This window comes from Amblyomma maculatum, chromosome 6 (genome assembly GCF_055883805.1).
Source record: "Amblyomma maculatum isolate TAMU_Amacu chromosome 6, ASM5588380v1, whole genome shotgun sequence".
Lineage (NCBI taxonomy): Eukaryota > Metazoa > Arthropoda > Arachnida > Ixodida > Ixodidae > Amblyomma > Amblyomma maculatum.
Genome location: NC_139349.1, coordinates 164563411 through 164585136, shown reverse-complemented (window position 1 = coordinate 164585136; position 21726 = coordinate 164563411). Strand labels below are relative to the sequence as shown.

At 45.1% G+C, this 21726-nt stretch overlaps 1 protein-coding gene and 1 pseudogene across 1 annotated transcript in view; one reads left to right on the top strand and one right to left on the bottom strand.

Moving 5' to 3' along the window:
* The window catches only part of LOC146187335 (cell adhesion molecule Dscam1-like), a 668136-nt gene that overhangs the window by 135292 nt on the left and 511118 nt on the right, over positions 1-21726 (top strand). The gene's annotated exons all lie outside the window — the stretch shown is intronic.
* On the bottom strand, positions 10514-16051 carry LOC146187336 (uncharacterized; annotated as a pseudogene).

Below are 21726 nucleotides of genomic sequence, written 5' to 3'. Positions count from 1 at the left end.
TTAAAACGGGGCTTTATATGTTGGCGGGTTTCTTACGCTATCGCTTTATACCGATCCAGGCGTCCGTGTGGCGCCTATCATTTGGCGTTTACTCGAACGCCGCACCATACAGCCTACAGAAGCAGAAGCAGTAAAACCAGGAATCAGCGAATCTTCAAACAAGGCTTTTGCCTTATCGCACTTTAGTGGTCCGAAGTAGCACACAAATATTTTTTGGCAAGCACACAAATAGCGGACAGAGTTCAGTTGTCTCGCTTTGCTGACTTCGAATCCGAGGACGTATTGCATCCAATTTTATGATGCTATTCCAATTGTGTTCTAGGATATAATGAATAATTCATTGGTACGGCAGGCGGCGCATTAAACTATCCCCGCAAGAAAACACTAGCTCCTGGGCTTAATTGTCCCCGCCTTTCGGAGTAAGATTAACTCCAAAGGAATTAAAACTCTGGAAGGGAAGCCCAAGTTCCAGCTTGGGCAGCTACGCCCTGTACACACTTCCGTGTGCTGGCTCCGACTTCGCTGAGAAAATATGAACGCCAATTAACGGAGTATCACCACTATTCCCTTGGGTTTACTGTATTTTGCACTATTCAGCTCCCTGTTGCCTTTTTTTCGCACATTTTAAAGAATGCAAGGGGGCGACGTCGGGATAATTAGAACGCGAACAGAGCCCGTTAACTCGCTAAATTCGCATTCCAGGATGTATTGCTTCCAATTCTTCTTTCCCTATCTTCGATCCCCTATTAAGCTCTCCTCTCCCTCCTCCTTTTTTCCAGCAAAACCATTTCGGTATGTACCCTCTGCGAACAAATGTGGTTCTTCCGAGAGCGGCTCTTTCCGAGCCAAGGAAGCCGGCTGAGTTAGAGGGAGAGAGTAGAAAGAAACATGGATCGTTGGAGAAAGGGAAAAGGCGAAAGGAGAGGTCTGTAGGGGGAATGTAATTAGAGCCAAGAACACACGATTATTCTTTAGTTTTTACGGGCTGGCGGGCAGGGGAGAAGAACGGGAAAATAAAAATTCGGTTGCGCGGGGGGTCGTTCCACAGTTCCATGTATGCCTCCCCCACCGCCGTGTGTTTGGCCTGTGCGCGCGCAGATGTCAGGCGGTCGGGAGATGCGCGAGTCCTGTTGTCTGGTCGCTTGCTCTGCCTGGTCGTTAATAGGCGTCGCCTTAGTTAAGTATTAAACAGCTTTGTGGACGCCATGTTGGCCGGAGCTGCGACGCGCTCGCGTCCTTCTCTGGCGGCCCGGTGGCAGTCAACATTACGTTTTCAGCGGCGCGGAAGTCGCGTTTGCCTTAGCTGATTAGAAAACAGCGCTGCCCGGTCGTCGTGCCACTGGTAGGCCCGGCGAACTGTCCGCGGGGGACTGCGGTTTCGGTTGAAGCCGCAGACTCCCTTGATGGTAGCACTCACTGTAGCCATCCACTGTAGCGTCATTACAGCTGCAGACTGTATGAAGCAAAAGAAAAATAAACCGTATTTTTCACAGAATTCACACAATAAACCAAAAAAGACGCAACAAAACAGTAGGGTCTGCAGTGCACGGTAAAACGTAGTGACCTACCATGGTGAAGCTACGTTTCTGTAAATGCTGCTTGCTAGAAATTCTGAATGAGTGGCTCCTTTGTAGACTGAGCAATGGAACAACGTGTAATACGCCACCAGTCGCATGCTCGTGCGGACTTGTGCGGCGATTAGCGGAGCCCTCGTATACAGAAGTTCCACATTCGCGCTGTAAGCCGTTCAGAAATAAAATGTAATACAACTAGCCCAGGTGGCCAGGTTATGACAAATCTCTTCCGGTCGAACTGGTGGATAATAAAAAGCGCTAAAGGAGAGAGAGGAATTGTGGTCACCAAAACATTGTTCTCGGATACAGCCTTGCTTGTATAGAAATTCAGTGGTATGCTACTATTGCGATAGGCCAAAATAGCGGGATCAACACTGAGTGCATTATGCAAAAGTGTAAAAGCTGTAAGCAATGTTCTGCCTTGAAATCATTCTCTAGAGTTATGAGGCCATCGTGAGGAATAAGTTTTCTCGATGCTACCAGTGCGCATATGTCAAAATTAGATCCACTGGCAGCTTTTTTCTTCTCGCTTTCTAAAGCGACAGAACGCAGCGACCAGAATATATGCCTGGAAGGGTCTCGTTTTGGGACAGCGCAGATGACATTTGTAATGTCGGTAGTGCTCTCTCGAAAATACTCTATGTTCCACTCAGTACTTGTGTCGAGAGTTGTTATCCGCTTTATGCGATTTGTAACCCAGATCGTATTCAGATATGTGGCGCAAACAAACACAAACACAGGAGAAGATCCACAACACACGCGCACACTACCAACTGTAAGAAGAACCGGAAAACACGTCATCTTCTACACTCAGGCACGTCTCAACTTCCTCTTCTTCTCAACTTCCTCTTCTTTGCCAAGGGGAAAATGGCACTCTCTTCCTCGCAGACCATAACCTTGTCCAAACATGGCGGTGACCAATCTCTTCTTCCTCTTCTTCTATTCTTTCTCTTCTTTACCAAGGGGATAGTGACACTTTCTTCCTCTCAGTCCAAAAAACATCGACCAAACATGACAGTCACAAATTCTATACTGTCTTGTAAATCCACACCTCTGCATTGCCCAGTAACTCCTACCACGCTGGACAGGCAAATATCACCACATAGTCACAAGTCATACACTAAAAACACCACCACACAAATAAAGCAAATACAGTAGGACATGTCCATCTACACCCCATAACTTAAGTAGTCCCTATGTATTGAGAAACTTTATCTTGCCAACATCTAAGAAGCCACGAGGCCCATGTACTTGAGGGGAAAAAATTCTGCAAACTCCCATGGCCCCAAAAACGTAAGATGAGTCCAAGAATAACAACTTTAGGCCAAGAATAACAGCTTGAGGCCCGATAATAATCTCGTTCTTTGCATAACTCAAGAGGATTGCTCAATAAAATTAAATTCTTTTCTACGTAAACTCAACAAAGCTTCACTAATGCATCTCTCATCTTTCTTCTGTATCCAATACGCCTCTAAAATTTCGCGTACCATTTTATCCCGACTCTTGCCTAATATGTTTAGCCTGCTAAACAACGGCTCACACTTGCATTTTTGGCAGTGCAAGGCTAAATTTGACCCTTTGCCATTTTCTATGGACTCCTCATGTTCCCTAATTCTATCATTAATACATCTTCCTGTTTGCCCAATATATAGATTACCGCACGTCAGAGGAACCTCATAAATCACCCCCACCCGACATCCAATAAAACTCTTAGCATGCTTCTTATCGCATTGCCCTTTGTTTTTTCTCCCTATTATTGCACATAACCCACCCAGTTTATTGGGGGCAGAAAACACAGCTGGCACCTCAAACCTACTAGCCACCTTTTTCAGGCAGTGTGCAACTCTATGTATATAGGGGATCACTTGTGGTCGTTTATTCCTCAACATATCTGGCGATCTTTTTTTCCCTTTCATTTTTTGAAGCAAAGACTCTGCCACCCCACATATAATCATACCCGGGAAACCAGCCGCATCAAGTCTTTGTAATTGATTATTAAAGCTTTCCTCTGCCATATGTACACATGATTTTAACAAGGCCGACTCCAAACAAAGAGAAGCTATCCCTCTTTTTATAGTCTTTGAATGGGCTGATCCATATGGAAGTAGCTCTTTTTTAGCCCTGGGAAAATATGTCCAACACACTTCCCCATTACAAATTTTCATATTTAAATCAAGAAACTGCAATTTGTTGTCCACCGGTAGCTCATGAGTAAACGTAAGCCCTTTTCCTTGTATCTTAAAAATAGAAAGCACACTTTCCACACTTTGACTCACTGCAGCGCCCTTATCCACAATGACTAAGAAATCGTGAACATATCTAAATATTTTAAAACCTGATCCATTAAGGGCTGTATAAATTGCTCTCTCAACACAGGATAAAAAGATGTTACATAGAACTGGGGCAACACATGACCCTATACAAATGCCCCTTCTCTGCACATACAAATCAGACCCAAACGATACAACAGTGGACTTAAGGTAAAACTCAAGTAGGGCTAGAAAATTGTCCACATTGACACCAGCAGAGTTCTGAAAGTCTATAGTCCCATTACTTTCAATGCATTCCCGCACCGATTCGGACAAAGAAGGGGGTTTTGCTGTGATACCGGCTGGACTCTTTGAAGAGAAGGCGACAATTGCAATTGAGAAAAATTTTGTTAAAGTGAAGAAGAAAGTTTGTAGAACAAGAGCTATTGCGTTATGTAATGATATGAAGCTAACCAGGTTGGCAAAAGGGATCAGTGAATGCAAGAAGGCCTGTTTGGATGTGTTCTTCACTGTTAAGACTCATAAACCGGACTCGCCTTTCAGATGTATTGTGTCTGAACGTGATGCGTGGCAGCATCAGATCAGCCGGTATCTTCTTAAACATTTAAAAGGTTTGGAGGTTCATGATCCCTTTGCTACTAAGAATTCTTTTGAAGTGATCAATTTTTTAAAAGATCAAACCAATCTTGGGTACTTTTTTTCTATTTTTTCTATTGATGTAGATGATTTGTTCTATTCGGTGCCACACTTAGAATTGTTTGAATCGGTGCGGGAATGCATTGAAAGTAATGGGACTATAGACTTTCAGAACTCTGCTGGTGTCAATGTGGACAATTTTTTAGCCCTACTTGAGTTTTACCTTAAGTCCACTGCTGTATCGTTTGGGTCTGATTTGTATGTGCAGAGAAGGGGCATTTGTATAGGGTCATGTGTTGCCCCAGTTCTATGTAACATCTTTTTATCCTGTGTTGACAGAGCAATTTATACAGCCCTTAATGGATCAGGTTTTAAAATATTTAGATATGTTGACGATTTCTTAGTCATTGTGGATAAGGGCGCTGCAGTGAGTCAAAGTGTGGAAAGCGTGCTTTCTATTTTAGGGATACAAGGAAAAGGGCTTACGTTTACTCATGAGCTACCGGTGGACAACAAATTGCAGTTTCTTGATTTAAATATGAAAATTTGTAATGGGGAAGTGTGTTGGAAATATTTTCCCAGGGCTAAAAAAGAGCTACTTCCATATGGATCAGCCCATTCAAAGACTATAAAAAGAGGGATAGCTTCCCGTTGTTTGGAGTCGGCCTTGTTAAAATCATGTGTACATATGGCAGAGGAAAGCTTTAATAATCAATTACAAAGACTTGATGCGGCTGGTTTCCCGGCTATGATTATCTGTGGGGTGGCAGAGTTTTTGCTTCAAAAAATGAAAGGGAAAAAAAGATCGCCAGATATGTTGAGTAATAAACGACCACAAGTGATCCCCTATATACATAGAGTTGCACACTGCCTGAAAAAGGTGGCTAGTAGGTTTGAGGTGCCAGTTGTGTTTTCTGCCCCCAATAAACTGGGTGGGTTATGTGCAATAATAGGGAGAAAAAACAAAGGGCAATGCGATAAGACGCATGTTAAGAGTTTTATTGGATGTCGGGTGGGGGTGATTTATGAGGTTCCTCTGACGTGCGGTAATCTATATATTGGGCAAACAGGAAGATGTATTAATGATAGAATGAGGGAACATGAGGAGTCCATAGAAAATGGCAAAGGGTCTAATTTAGACTTGCACTGCCAAAAGTGCAAGTGTGAGCCGTTGTTTAGCAGGCTAAACATATTAGGCAAGAGTCGGGATAAGATGGCACGCGAAATTTTAGAGGCGTATTGGATACAGAAGAAAGATGAGAGATGCATTAGTGAAGCTTCGTTGAGTTTACGTAGAAAAGAATTTAATTTTATTGAGCAATCCTCTTGAGTTATGCAAAGAACGAGATTATTATCGGGCCTCAAGCTGTTATTCTTGGCCTAAAGTTGTTATTCTTGGACTCATCTTACGTTTTTGGGGCCATGGGAGTTTGCAGAATTTTTTCCCCTCAAGTACATGGGCCTCGTGGCTTCTTAGATGTTGGCAAGATAAAGTTTCTCAATACATAGGGACTACTTAAGTTATGGGGTGTAGATGGACATGTCCTACCGTATTTGCTGTATTTGTGTGGTGGTGTTTTTAGTGTATGACTTGTGACTATGTGGTGATATTTGCCTGTCCAGCGGGGTAGGAGTTACTGGGCAATGCAGGGGTGTGGATTTACAAGACAGTATAGAATTTGTGACTGTCATGTTTGGTCGATGTTTTTTGGGCTGAGAGGAAGAAAGTGTCACTATCCCCTTGGTAAAGAAGAGGAAGAATAGAAGAAGAGGAAGAAGAGATTGGTCACCGCCATGTTTGGTCAAGGTTATGGTCTGCGAGGAAGAGAGTGCCATTTTCCCCTTGGCAAAGAAGAGGAAGATGAGAAGAAGAGGAAGTTGAGACGTGCCTGAGTGTAGAAGATGAAGTGTTTTCCGGTTCTTCTTACAGTTGGTAGTGTGCGCGTGTGTTGTGGATCTTCTCCTGTGTTTGTGTTTGTTTGCGCCACATATCTGAATACGATGATGCACCAACTAGCCTCTCAAGCCGTTATTTTGTAAGCCAGAATCTTGCCTTAAAGCATGCGCAGTGAATGCGAGCAGTACTGCTACTGTTGCGCCACAACGGCTGAATCTCCCTCGTTGAAATTGAGTTTTGTGCAATTTCTTTTACACGACGAGTTGGCTCAAATTGACAAAGACAGAGAAAGAAGATAGCTACACAGTATGAAAGAGCACTGAACAAGGAATAAGGGGGAGTTCTAGTTCGCAAGCCGAGCCAACGTTTCGACAAGTGGACTTGTTTTCGCTTGGCCCAGACGAAGACAAATCCAATTGTCGAAACATTGCCTCGGCTTGCAAACTGAGGCAATTCTTTATTCGTTGTTCAGTGCTATTTCATAAAGACGATTATGTGTACTCATAGTTATTGCTTTGTGTCAGTTTACTCATATGACATGTGACGAGAAAGGTCAATGAATGCCTTCTTATCTTGTTTTCTTTTGGGTTTTAGGCCAAGAATAATGCTAAGACGGCAACAGCCTGCGTGGGTTCTTTTGTAGCGAAAGCTCCTTCACAAGGCTAGTAGCAGCGAGTTTCGCTGTGCCTGCACATGGGCCACAACTTCACAGGCGCTGTAACCATTGCAACCAGCGGCGATGTTTCACAGGTGTACCGCAGCTACGCCGCGCCGCTCTCTACCGCTGCGCTGACTGGTGACATCACGTGCCTCATTACGCAGCCTCTGTGCGCATGCCCAAACCGTTCGCCGGTCTCATCCGCTGCACCTAGCGTCCTTAACCACCTATTATTCCGATAATCAAGAGCTAACTACGCAGCTAAACATATAAGCCTGAGCTTGTGCACTCGCTACTCAGATGCGCCATGTACGGAGGAGAGGAAGGGGAGCGCGCGTACAGTGCGTGGCATTTTCGAAGACTGTGAGAAGCTGCTTCAGACGACATGGAAATCATTGCTGGAATGGGGACGCTCGACAGCGTACAAATAAAACACGAAAGGCTAAGGTGCGTCCGAGACGCCGGAAGAACATTTCGCCAAGCGGCGGCGTCAAGGCGCGAAGCAACAGAAACACCGAGTCGAGCATTCACTACGTACCGGTGCGGACAAAAGTAAACGGAGCACGCTATTTGTTTCAGAAAATTATCGCGCGTTTCATAAAGGAAACTGGCAGTTGCGGTAAGTGCGAGCCAATAGTGGACACCATTGCCCTTTCACTTGAACAAGTATTGATTTCTTATCTCCAGTGCAGAAGGTATGATTTTAATTTGAACGGAAAAGCGTGCCCCGTTTACTTATGTCCGCACCTGTACATCCTGGTCTAGGTGAGCTAAGCCACTACGGCATTTTTTTTTTAGGTGATAGCGTTGGACTTCCCGTTCCAAGGCAGCGCCGGCTGTCGATGGAACGAAGACCCAGTTAAATGAAGGGCCTGTGTTTTCATACCTCGCACAGCCCACGCCATAAATATAGATTGTGAGAAGGAATCAGATAAATTTCGCTAAGAATAAAATTTATTATAAGTGGAATGTGTTCACCAAAACTGCCTCCCCTTTGATGTGAATCGAGCGTGGTTCTTTCGCGCCACATAGGCAAATGCGTTTGGTGGCGAAGAAGGCGATAGAGGGGGGGAGGGATGTCACGTATGTCACGAGATGATTGAAGGAGCCATCGTAGGGAATGCATACTGTACCAATTACTAGTGGTGGGTCGCCTATGCCCATGGAACAGCCCACTGCGGATGTGGAGTGTGTAGCACGGAACGTAGCCTTAAATGGCGAAATAATGATGGCAGGCAGCGTGAAGCTCAGGCAAGCAGACGCTGAGCTTCGAGCTCGAGAGCCAGACGGTAGGCAAACCTATGCAGCAGAACGTGCGAAGCAGCGAAAGAATGCGCTCGCGGCTGCTGCAAACCTCTAAAACTGCAGAAAATGTTTTGCTGTAACAACAGAATTTCTGTGAGGCTGTTGACAGCGAACTCTTGCGACAAAAGAAATTTGTAGAGCAAAATGAGAATTCTCTGAGGGCACAATAGAAATGTACTACAGATGTACAGAAAACGAAAAACTGCTACAGAAGAAAAAGCTACACAACTACGGAAACGTACCATAGAACTGCAGACCACCGAAAATTACTACAAAACTACAGAAACGTCTGCCTCTACGACATGAGTACAGGAATGTATGACGTTGCGACTGAACTACAGAATATTTTATCGCATTTTCAACCTGGTTATGAGTTTTTATCAGAATAGCTGTGAAACGTTGCACAGCCGTTTTGCGAATTAAACATTGATTGGTGTTCTCGTGCTCTGCGCGTGAGCGTGTTGGTACAAAGATGACTTGATCCGAGCTCTAGCAGCCCATCCCGTGGTATTGGAGTAGGCGTTCAACGATAGCAATGTGCCGAGCTTCGCGCTGTGTGTTGCGTTTCAGAAGGGTTTCCACGAAGGGAAATCCATGCATGCTATCGCGTTTCAAATCTTGCTTGGGCTAACAGTGCGCTCTCAAAGTTTTTTACCAGCCTCCATGTCCTTTGAACCAAACAATCGCCATAACTCAAAGATTAACGTCATGTCGAACAGGTGCGTTTGCCGCTCCTGGTTCGAAATACAGGATCCCTTAACCATGTTTTACGCCCATATTCCTTCTTGGAAGCAGGACTATGGTGAGAAATTGAGGTAATAAAAAGGATGTCAATGCTTATTTCTTGCTGCTTTTCTGCACTTATTCTTTCCACCTTGTGCAGTGTGCATAAATGCAGCGCAGGACATCTATATTTGCGTATTTACCGCACTGATTGATGTCGCTAGACCTCTATGACCAAAAATGAACAGCTTTTCATCCCAATGTCGTAGTGGTGCCCGCGATATGTCGCACACAACCTCAAGTTAAGCGTCTCACCGTATTCTCGTTCCGGGACCACCAGATTAGGAGGAACTAGTAGCACGTAGAGCAACTCTTGCAGTGCGCTACGGGAGAGCATAGAAGCTGAGCAAGGAGGAGAGGGGGAGGGTGTAATGGGCGCTCTGCCCGCCTGTGCGCGCATTTAGTCGAGGGAAGAGGAACGGTGGCGGCGGCTTTACGATCGCCTCTGAAACAAGGCGTGCCAAGATAAGCGGGGTCCCTGCAGACGCTCCCTTCGGGGAAGCGACTATTGTATCCCATGCGCTGGCTCTCTTAGGCGCCAGCTCCGAACAGCGAATGAGCCCGAAATCTCAAAAGAAAAAAAAAAAAACTGGGAGGATTGCATGTAGCGAAACAGATAACACCGTAATACTGCATAGTATACTTCCGACGCTCTAATAAACAACGATGCTATATTTAAGCGTCCATTTTTTCAGATGGAACATTAAATTCAGGCATTGGGGAATAAAAGTTTAGAACGGTATGGTGTTTAATGAGTTCGCATTTGTATGCCGTTTATATTACAAGTACGGCGAGGACTAACAGCGGTTGTATTCTTGAGATATGTTCATCATCATCATCAGCCTGACTACACCCCCTGCAGGGCGAAGACTTTTCCCAAATACCTCCAATTAACCCGGTCCTGTGCTAGCTGCATTCAACTGACTACTGCGAACGTCTTGACCTCATACAGCTACCTGACATTCTGCCTCTCTCTGCTATATATTCCTTCCCATTAAATTCAATTGGTTGCCCTTGGCGACAATCGGTTGTCCCCTCCCCGCATTATATGTCCTGCCAGTGCCGTGCGATATTTTAGCGTATTGTAGTAACAAAAGGTGGCTGTCACTTAAAAGTAAGGATTAATATTCTTTAAATGTAAAAAAAAAAATCGAAATCGGGCATGCACCCACGCTTTCGTCAGCATACTGCGCTTACTATATAATAATAAATGCAATCAACGCCAAATCTTAGCGGAAGCATAGGTAGGTGGCTGCGGCCGATTTTTATTTTATCTTTACGTTTAAGGGGATCGCTTTGCTTTGGTCATGCGTGGCTTGTACAGAAAGTGTGACTAGTAGTAGTAGTAAGTGTCCTGTAACCTCCCACAGACTTTATTGAGGCGCAACACTTAGGCGCCTAATACATCGATTGCCTGCTGGACGAGAAGGCGCTGTTCTTCTTCACCCTCAACACCAAGCCAGTCCACCCAGGTCCAGATAGCATGGGAGGAGGTGGGAAAGAATTCCGTTTGCAATGCAACCGGACATAAAAATAGGCAGTGTAAAAGGTTGGCATAAGGGGAATGGCAGTTGGGGCATGATGGATCACGACGAAATTTGTAGAGATATAGACGTGCAGGGGTGATGAGTATGTTCAATTGTATTTGCCGAAGGATATGAGCCTCCCGAACGGAAAGATTGGGATGAGCGTCGGGGTAGAGCTTGCGGTCTAAGCGAACAGCATTGTAGTATTCGCTGATGGTGGCGCGAAGAGACAGTCTCGACCCGCCCTCCAAGGATCTTGGCTAGGGGATGGACGGTGCCCGGTCACGAGTTTGATGGGCGAGCTTCTTAGCCAGCTCATTGTCGCCAATCCCCGAGTGTCCAGGGATCCATCGGAGGAAGACGGGGCAGGGCTGCAGCGCAACAAGTGCAGCCTCGAGCTCCGTGGATAGATGATGTGTTAGACTTTAAGATTGAATGGCACGGATAGCAGCCTGGGAGTCAGTGTATATAATAAACTGAGGCACATGTGGGAGAGAATGAAAACTTTGAATGGCATCAATGATGGAGAGAACCTCAAGCGAGATAACATCAGGCGGGTGGAGAAAGGGGCCGCTAGTGCGTGTGACAGGGGTAGATAGACGAGGATGAAAGAGGACCTGGCTTCAGGACCCGCGAGGAGCCACATAAGAGGCATCCGTGTAAGCGACTCAGTGGGTATTGAAGGGCGGTCCATGATGAGCGGCAGCAGCATGTCGGCGGCCAGCATGCAGGACCGGCGACATATTGGCTGGAAGAGGAAGTAGTGGAGGTTAGTGACCTCTGGAGGAGAAGGAGCTGGCAGAGGGACTGACTGGATGGGGGAAATATTAGCCTGGTTTAGAAGCCAGCGTCCATGAACTGTGCCGGAGAGGCGAGCTATCTGTCGGTCACGGTGAAGAGAAAGGAGACTGCAAAGAGATTGAAAAAGCCCGGTTTCATAAAGCTTATCTGTGGATGTGGTTATGGGAATACAAAGAGCAGCTTTATAAAAGCCGTGAAGAGCTGTTGCAAGCGTGTCTAGCTGGCCCTGGGTAAATGGAGATATGGTATTAAGTAAAAGAATTTGTTAAGAGCCAGCGTGGGAGCCAGTCGACAGGCGTGAGCTTCCCTCAGGCCAGAGGATCGTCTGAGAACTCGGCGAAGTAAATGGGTGACAGACTGACAGGTAGCAACAGCTGCATGGAGAGCCCGGACATTTTTGGCGGCACGCAGAGGCATGCCAAGAACGCGACATTGAGAAACTTTGGAGATTAGGGAGCCGCCCAAGGTAAGAGAGATAAGTGAGTTGTGAGCTCGTTGATAAGCAGAGTAAGTCAAAAGTAGGAGTTCTGACTTTTCGGCCGCGGGAGAGAGGCCTGCATGGTCAAGAAAGGAAGAAATGTTATTCAATCCCTGCTGAATGGTGTCTTGAACGTGACCAGGAGATTCGCGTGAGCACCACAGTGTGTTGTCGTCGGCGTAAAAAAAAGTGTTGAAGATCGGGAATAGATGATAGCTGAACCGCGAGAGGAGCCATGGCGATATTAAAAAGGGTGGGTGAAAGAACGGCACCCTGCGGGGTACCGCGGGTGAGACGGCGGGGTGTAGAAATAAAGTTCAATGCTCGGAAACGGGCCTCGCGATTAGAAAGAAAAGCTCGAATGTAGTTATAGATGCGGTAGCCGCAGTCGGTGCTGGAAAGGCAGGTGAGAATATGGTCATGGGAGACGCAATCGAATGCCTTGCGGACATCGACTGTGACCAGGGCGTGAAGCTGAGAGCTGCCACAGGTGAAGAAAGTATGCTGAAGTATGAGGAAAAGGTCCTGTGCAGATACGCGGAAACGAAAACCAATGAGGGTATGAGGGAGCGAGTTTTAAACCTCCAATTGCCTACTAAGCCTAGAGAGCGGCATTCTTTCCATCGTCTTGCCGACACAGGAGGTCAGAGAAATGGGCCGGAGATTTGAAAGGGCTGGAGGCTTACCAGGTTTAGGAATGAGAGAAATAAGTGAGGAAGTCCAGGACGATGGCAGAGAGCCTTATTCCCAGACTGTGTTATATATGTTGAGAAGGTGCTCTTTTGCGTTATCGGGAAGATTGCGAAGAGCGGAGTAAGTGATTCCATCTTCACCGGAAGCCGACCGAGTGGCGTTATCAAGAAGTGCCGCTTCAAGCTCGCGCAGTGCAAAAGGGGCATCGAGATCATTGCTTGCACAGCCTGTGTATTCAGGGTAACAGTGGGACAAATTAGGTGGGAGATAAAGATCTGCAAGGATTGCGAAAACCTCATCGGAAGACTTTGTTGCTAAGGCTTTAACAAGTGTCGGGGCAGGGGCAGGGGTGGCACCAAGGAAGGTTCGAAAAAGAGTCCAGGTGGCTTTTTTTATGGAGCGCCGTGACAAGATTGTTGCATAGGGTATTCCAACGAGAATCCTCAAGCGTAGCACAATATGTCACGGTGCAACAAAGATTTAACGTGATTTTGCGTCAAAATTGCGACGTAACCGTTCGCTACGAAGCATGTAGGGTGATGCCATTTCAGTTCACATCAAGCATCTATCTGGTAGTAAAAAATGAGGCTAGTTAGCAACAGCGATCTAGAACGATGTCATATGTGCCTCCAATTGTATGCCATTCAGTGTAACTGTCCACAAAGAGGAGAGACAAATACTACGCACTTTTACCAATAAGCACAGAAACTAAAGACATTTAATACTTTGCCAAATCATGTTGGAAGTCTTTGAAACTAAAATGCCAAGCAAAACCTAGCCAAACCAAGCAAAACCAAGCCAAAACACTGCTTCACACGTTTTTGTTTTGATAAAGGTGTGATCGCGGGCCACTCTTCACTTACTGTTTATATGCAATTACACCTTTTTCAAGCGTTAATCGCTTTTATTCCCACCTCTTTCATCAATCAACAGTGATGGAAATGAAAATTATTTTATTATCAATAGGTTTGAGTGGGGCTAAACCCATGCTAATTTTTGTATTTTTAAAGGGATACCAGAAGGTAGGCTATATAGTTACTCGCTTTAAAATGATTTTTACGGGATTCTTCTCTCTCTCGGCGACACGAGTTTAATCGCTTACGGAGAAAATGTTTCAATATATTTGCCTGGAGAATAACGGCGTACGTACCATGCACAGGGAGCAAAACATGACCATAACAAGACAGCGCCGTAAAATCAGTTTTTTGCGGGAAAATAAAATGGAGGCAGTTCACGGCATCTCTTTACGTTTCGTATCGTGACAAAGAAGCCTTTGCACCGGTGATGTAGCAGTTCGATATTCAGCACTTTATCAGGAAGCGACGAGACTGATGTATTGTAACGAAGCATGTAGTCCACGCTACGGGATTGTAGCTACGTCTCGAAGGTGACCAGCAGGCTTGATGCGTAACTAATTTAACTAGGGTTTATTAGCTATAAATCAGGATCATAATTCCATCTGGAAGAGAGAGATCCAATAAAAAATAGCAGTCATTGCGCGACATATTTAGAGCCGAGCTCCCAGGGAGTGACCGGATGGGGATCGGCGCTTTGTTGAGTTGGGGGTCCGACTCCCTGTGCGCCGAAAATAATTTTCTTATTTCTTTCCTAGCATTCTCGAGACACGTGCTGAAACCAATTGGAAAGGGCAGCAACACGACAATAAACTAACAAAAACATCCTTGCCACTAGCTGCGGCAGAGCGAAGAGCGTTCGCTGATAGTCTCCGATAAACGTGGCCGCTTTCTTTTTTTCTTTTAATGATACTGTTAACCCTCGCTTGAGGGTCGATACAAGGAGGGCATAAAATAAAATACAATTCATAACATATTATAATGACGTCAAGTTGTCAAGTTGTACGCTCTCTATACAAAACTTCAATGGATCGTTCGAATTTGTGCACATCCGTCTGCCCAACAACCTACAATGGCAAAGTATTCCAAGATTCAATCACATCAGGAAAAAATGAGTTGCGGAAAACATCAACACGTGTGACATAAGGCTTGATTGCTCTCGTGTGGTTTGTTCTGGCGCTCCGTTTTCCCAGCAATGAATATATCTATCTTTGCTTACTTTTAAATGTCCATGGAGTATCTGAAATAAAAGCTTTAACCTGGATTTTTGCCTTCGAGTTTCAAGTAACTCGAGTTCACATGTGTTTAATATTTCCGTCACTGAATCCGTTCTTCTGTACCTTGACAAAATAAAACGAGCGGCCATTCTTTGAATATATTCTAGTTTATCTTTTAAAACTTTTTGTTGGGGGCTCCAGACAGCACAGGCGTAGTCCAAGGATGGGCGTATGAACATTTTGTAGGCTGTTAATTTGACATGTTTTGTTGCATATTCTAATTTCTTTGTCAAAAAGTAAAGTTTTTGTGAAGCTGTTGAGCACACATTATTAATGTGTTTATACCACTGAATGTTATGTGTAATTGTGAATCCTAAATATTTGAAGGTATCACCAATTTTTAGTTTATTGTTCCCAACGTGATACGAATATACTTTAACACTCTTTTTATTTGTTATATGTGCGAAAGGTGATTTGGTGTAGTTAATTTACATGTCCCATTTCTCGCAAAAAAGATGCAAGGAAGGAAGGACTAGGTTTATTCTGATCTGGTCATCAGTTTGAGTTATTCGAGAGTAAATTAAACAATCGTCTTAAAAAGGCTTCAACTCTACAGGAGACTCAGTAACCTCGTTATTATCGTTAATATACATTAAAAGCAATAATGGAGATAGAACCGACCCGTGAGGAACGCCAGAGAACACTTCTAATGTTGAAGCGAAACAGTCACCCATACGCACAACCTGCCGGCGGTTGTTCAAATAAGCTTCAATCCACTTCAGAATAGTTTCCCTAATTCCTGCTTTGTGTAACTTAAAAAGTAATTTACTTTGTGGAACTTTGTCAAATGCTTTCGCAAAATCTACGCTAATCACATCAGTTTGTTCTTGAGCATCTATGGCTGAACTGAAATCATGTATCGTTTCTGTGAGCTGTGTTATGGTTGATAGTCCTTTTCGGAACCCGTGTTGATGCTGATAAAAGTAATCGTTATCCTCAAGAAAAGTCAATATAAGTTTATTTATATTATGCTCTAAGAGTTTACAACTGATACTTCGCAAGGAAATTGGGCGATAGTTATTTTTGAATAATCGGTTACCGCTTTTAAAACAGGTGTTACGACTGCGCAGCGCTAATCTTCTGGCAACGTGTGAGTATGTAGGGACTTCATAAAAATTTTGTGCGAGAAAAATGATGCCCACTCCGCGTATCGCTTTAGAAACTGAGTGGGTATTCCGTCTGGTTCACTGGCCTTTTTAGAATCCAGAAGCAATAGTTGATTAAACACGCCCTCCTGAGTAAGAACCAGGCCTCCCATTGAACATCAAAGGGAAGAAGGAGGATACCCGCCACAGTCATCATTGCATGGTTTAGAAAATACTGATTCGAAAAACTGATTGAAATAATCTGTTATTTTTGTTTGCCTGTCACTATTTCTTCGCTAACTTGAATTCTGTTTATTTCTTCTTTATTGCCATCCAAGTAAAGCCAGAACTTCCTAGGTGCTGTTTTGATGAAGATATTCAATTTTTGACTGCAAAACTGCTCTTCTGATTCCTTTAAAGCTGCTTTTAATGTACTTCGCAATTTCTATACCTTCGCTGAGCAATCTTCCTTCCGGCGTAACCGCTTTATTTTGCGCTTGATATGTATAATAGGTCGATTATTCCAATGATTGCGGGGTTTTATTTTCTTTTCTCGAGAAAGAACGAATCTGTCAACGCAATTTTAGACAGTATTCTTAAAGCGCAGCCATAGTTCTTCAACCGATTCACAATCGCAGCCAAGTTCGAATTCACCAAAAGACAATTCTAAAAAATCCAGTGTGGGCGGGCCGTCTGCCCGCCCATAATCCTTAACTTGCACAGGTGTGAAGGGTTTGGCCCGTGAGCTCGCTCTGACATCGATGTGCACAGAAACCATCTTATGATCAGATATCCCGTCTTTTACAGATACACTGTAATCACCCACTCTATCCGAAAGAAACACCAAGTCTAATAGTGACCGAGAATCAGGCGTTACCCTCATGTTCGGCCAGTCGAACATGAGGGTAACGCCTGATTCTCGGTCACTATTAGTCTTGGCCGAACACGCCGCCCGGGTCCAAGAGCTCCAGGCCGTCGTGTAGGCGGGTAGGTTGACGCCTACCCTGTATCTGTTGGCAATTAAAGTTTTTACCACCACCATCACCCTCCTGTATTCTTGTACGATTTGTTATAAATTGTGCGAAAACATTATTTGCAGCAATATGTGAGACGTGTTCTAGGCCGGCGAGTACTGCAGGGTGTCAACCCCCTCCCCACCAAATGATAAAGACGAGCGATGTGCAGGCTGTTGCGAAATGGGAGTCCCGTCAACGGCGCCACTCGCTGCCTTTATGGCGCCCGGGGTCGATTACAGGGTATTTTGCTGTCCCTGACTGACCAGGGTGAATTGTCGGATAATACCTAACAAGTCTAATAAAAAGAACATCCCGGTTCTACAGTGTCAAGGCATGCGCTTTCCTGCCTCTTGTAGGGCGCTAGGGCAGCCTACAAATAACCGTTAGAGGGCAACGAAAAGCAGAGCGCGATCAAGAAACCTACCCGCGGGTCTGGTGTTGTCTTAGAAAAGTTGCCGCTTACAAAAACTGCTAGGCAGGTTACACGACATTATCTTTGCGAGTTGCAATGACCTTTTCATGGGTTCAGTAAATCATAGCACTGTCCGTACAAATCCAGCTTTCATGACAGCTGTTATCATTACGGGCGAAGTATGGAAAGTACTATTAGGCATTACTGTAGAAACATTAACGTGAATGGCCCAAGCTTCTGATGCACATCACAGTTTCGATTTTTTATGTCTGTACTTCACTCCCATCGAGCGTATAAGATTGCCATAGAAAGCCTATACGGGCCGTTTCTAGCGATTGCAATTACATCGACAGAAACAATTTCAACACTCCATGGAGGAACCTGTGCGGATATACTGATTGTGGTAGTGAAATTGTTGGTTATGAAAAAGAAAAGCTGCGTTCAAAAGCACCTTCTGCTAAACATTGAAATTATATCTCTTTGCGTTGTGGGTAAACATGCACGCTTGCTAAACATTCGCTGTACTATAAGCAAAAGTCGCGGCCAACAATCGTGGCCAATCTAATGAAATCACAAACATTGTGTGAGACTCGTGCACTGCGTACACATTCAGGTGAACTTAGTACCATATTTAAGCAATTAGTGTAGACGAGGAAAGAGAGTGGAAAACAATGCTGTCATATGACACCTGCTCTGACAAGCCTCCTTGCCTGCATTAACGCCTTTCTCTCGAGACGCTGAAGCAGGCTTGACCTGATCTATTTGAGGTGACAGGTCAGCCTTTCCACCATGTCTTTAACCTCCTTTCACTGGGTCTTGCGGCCCGGCTACACGTATAATTATAGAAAGGGCTAGTACTAAAATTCATCCTTCTTGGAAAACGGCAATGATTGATGTAAAGAGAAAGTACTAAAAGACAACATTTAGATAGTGTCCTTTTTTTGCAGCTTGTCAGAAAACTCGAGTAGCTAACTTTAAAGATTGTTCAGAATGTGCTTCGGAACTCTTGAATTAATCCATGCACAATAATCTCATCATCACTCTTTACACTCCCATGTCACCGTTCCTGTGTTATCCTGTCGCTGTCACGAATCACGCACGCATGACTTCAGATGCCTCACAATGCTTCTGAAACAAACCAGCAACGCACACCCGGACGGCTTGGAACTTGGCGATACCTGCTTCCTTTTCGCTCGCGCAAATACGAGAGCGTAACTCGGCAGCTCCACGGAGGGGAAGCACGACATCCGGTCGGTGAGCGACGGAGAAGCGGCGTTCCTTTCTGCGGGCGCTCGTCGGTGGCGCCAGGCGGCGCTCTCTCTTCCGCTCTCAATTATGCTAATGGTGTTCCGGGTCCCAAATTAATGGTGATGTCTCCCTAATCTATCTGAGTTATCTAACCAGGTTCATTTAAGAATTATACACGGCCTTCATCCACCCGCTTTCCGGCCGGCGAAAGCGCGCTCTATCCGACGCAGTGTATTTTCTCCGAGGTGAGAAGGGAATTTCCCGAGGAGGAGGACGCTGCTGCGCGCGTTGTCAAATACACTTTGCAGCAGAGTCTGTCTCCATTCGACGCGCTCCCTTTCGCAGTTTAGCCCCAGTTCTTTGGTATCTTCGACCCTTTGTTCCTGCGGCCACCGACGCTGAGGCGGGTAATCATGGCTGTTTTCTTTCTGCCCGGCAGCCATCTCCGCGAATAGTAATCGATGACAGGGGAGGCGGCTTGAAGTCCACGTTGTTCGTCGTAACCCTTTCCTTCGTCGCCCTTTCCTCACTGCTGCTTTTTGTTTTGTGAGTCCGTGGTAATTTTACTTATTCTTTCGCGTTTAATATGCTAATTCGGTTTTTTATTCTTTTTCTCCCTCTCACTTCGTATTATTTTTGCACTTCGCAGAGATACAGTTTAGCTATAGTGTTTGTCGCTTATGTTTGCTTATTTAGTGTTTTGCCTAGCGCGCGAGCGCACATGTCCGTTAGTGCGTGCGCTAAGCCATTTGCATCAGTTCGATGACCTTGTGCCGTTACGTAAGCCGGCGCATCAGGTCATCATTTTCTTTTATCCGTCCGCGCTTCTGTACTTTCTCATTATGCATCTCCCCGCACACGTCGAAGGCAGTTGCGGATAAACTGCCTCGCAGAGCTATATATTCGGGACCCGGTAAAAAAAAAAAAAAAAAAAAAAAAAAACAAATGCGGGGGGTGGGGGGATGCAAAGCCACGTCGCCCCATCAAACCACGAGAACACAGACACACGCACGCACTGGAAAGTGATGAGGCAAAGGGCGTGTTTAGAAAGATCGCGGCTTACCGCGCGCCGCGCCATTAGTTACTGCGGGTTAATTACGCTGATTACTCGCCCCTGTGCGGGCCCCGTCGATCGGCTGTAGTAAACAGAGGTAACTGGTTGTTTCTGACGGAGGTATAAATGGTCTGAGTAAAGGGTTTCGATTTGCTAAAGTATTTAAATTCAACGTAGCCTTTTTTCACACAATTCTTCCAAATATTTAAGGAGTACAAAGCTAGGGCAATTGATATATGCACCTATTACGTCGTGTTGCATAAAATTTATTTTATCAGAATCCTGTGGTTCTTCTCTCTGGCGTACCTTTTATCGCTTCTCAGCTATAGCTTTGGTTTAGTTTTGTGATTTTCCTTTTTTTTTTTTTTTTTACTATTCATGGCAGACTATACTTACGTTATAAAAGCAAGCAAGGAAGCGCGGAGGCATGCCGCTTTTCACTGTCCTTGTATTCTGGTTAGTCTCACTTCGCAACGAACGATCTGCTTCTGCTTCTATCTGCTTCTATCTGCTTGCTGCCTGTTCATCTTAGACATCTAGTAAACACAATATGTCGTCAAGTCTGTTTTCTAACCAGCAACTCGAGCCGTTGTTACTAACTGCACGGGCTGCCTCTTCCAATTAGTCTAAATATGTTGCTTGTTCTCAGCGGAACACGTGCTTTCAGCAGTTTGCAGGTGAATGACCTGGCCGTTCCCCGATAGGTCGACGAGCCGTGTGACGACATGCGTCCGCGTGACATGGCCGAGTTGGACAACTCGGGTTTCTCCCTCTGGATGGGAGAGCGAGACTGAAATGGAACCCGCCAGAACACTTGCACCCACAGTCAGAAATGCTTTTCCTTGTAGAAGGAAACCGAAAGCCTTACCTGGCGAGCTAACATTTCGACAATGGGACTTCGTCTAGGGCACGGAGGCATGTTCGTGCGCTTCGTTGAAACGGGGCTTTACATCTTCGCCGAGCAAGCATCTCACATAATGTGGCACCCTGCGATTATGTGCTAGTATTGATGGATGATATGACAGCGATACAGAGTAAGGGATGAAGTGATTAAGCGAGGGGCCTGCAAGCGAATCAGGCTTCGCAAGGGGAGCCGCAGAACGGAACCAATAATACTGCCCGGTGATACCCTAAAGGCAGAGTTTAAGTAGGGGAAAGAACTGTCAAAACCCAAAGCATCTGTGTTAACCCAGAGTAACGCACGTATAGATATCACCTTGCACAGAAATTCGCAGAGCACTGTGGAAAGCCTAAGCGTTGCTAGTCCACACAGTGCATCACGGTGCTCTAATTATCATTATCAACTAAATGCACCGTCATTAACAATGCTAATGCCATCGTTGTCATTATCGCTAACTGCAGTGTCATTGTCATCGCTAGTATCATCCTCACGGTAGAAAAGAAGAATTATGATGTGCGTTTCACAAACTCGGGCCTGAACGACTGAAAGCGCTCGGCTGGGAATTCAAGGACCGGAGGTTCGAATGCTGCTGGAGACAAGATTTTTATTTTCTAATGACGTCATCGTGATGTCCTTTGATTGCCAGCTATAGTGTGACCAAACAAATGAACGGCGACAATATGAATCATTAATGGCTTTCTCCTTAAAAAGGAACATTCAGCGATGTAAGACTGATTAGTGTCACATATCTGTCTACAAGCCAGTGCCTCTGGTTTCTTTTCACCGACGATATATACCATAGCATGCTCATGCTTAGAGGCCGAATCTCATAGGCCCCCCGCAGTTTTTTTTTTAGTTTGTCTTGCGCTGGATTCCAGTAATTGATTGCCTTTGAAAATCAACGGGGAGTGTTTTTGATCATAAGTAGCAGAAAACTGCAAAAAAAAAAAAAATATAAATATTAATCTTCTGGAATGCTTACGTTGTGGGATAATGTGACGCAATGCAAAAGATCAGGCCGGGCTGCGGAGGCGCACATTTCCGCGGGCATCGCCTGTGCCGGTAGAATACCGGCGGCACTGGCATCTTTTATATACAGAATAAGGGTTTTCAGCGCTATGCGCTTCTTTGGACATAATAAGTCGAATATGCTATGCCACACCATTCCTCAACATCAGGACCAATGAAAAAGATAAGATAGGTGCACTCATCAGGCGTTGCGTCAAGAGGGCGCTGGGTCTACTCATCTCCTCTTCTA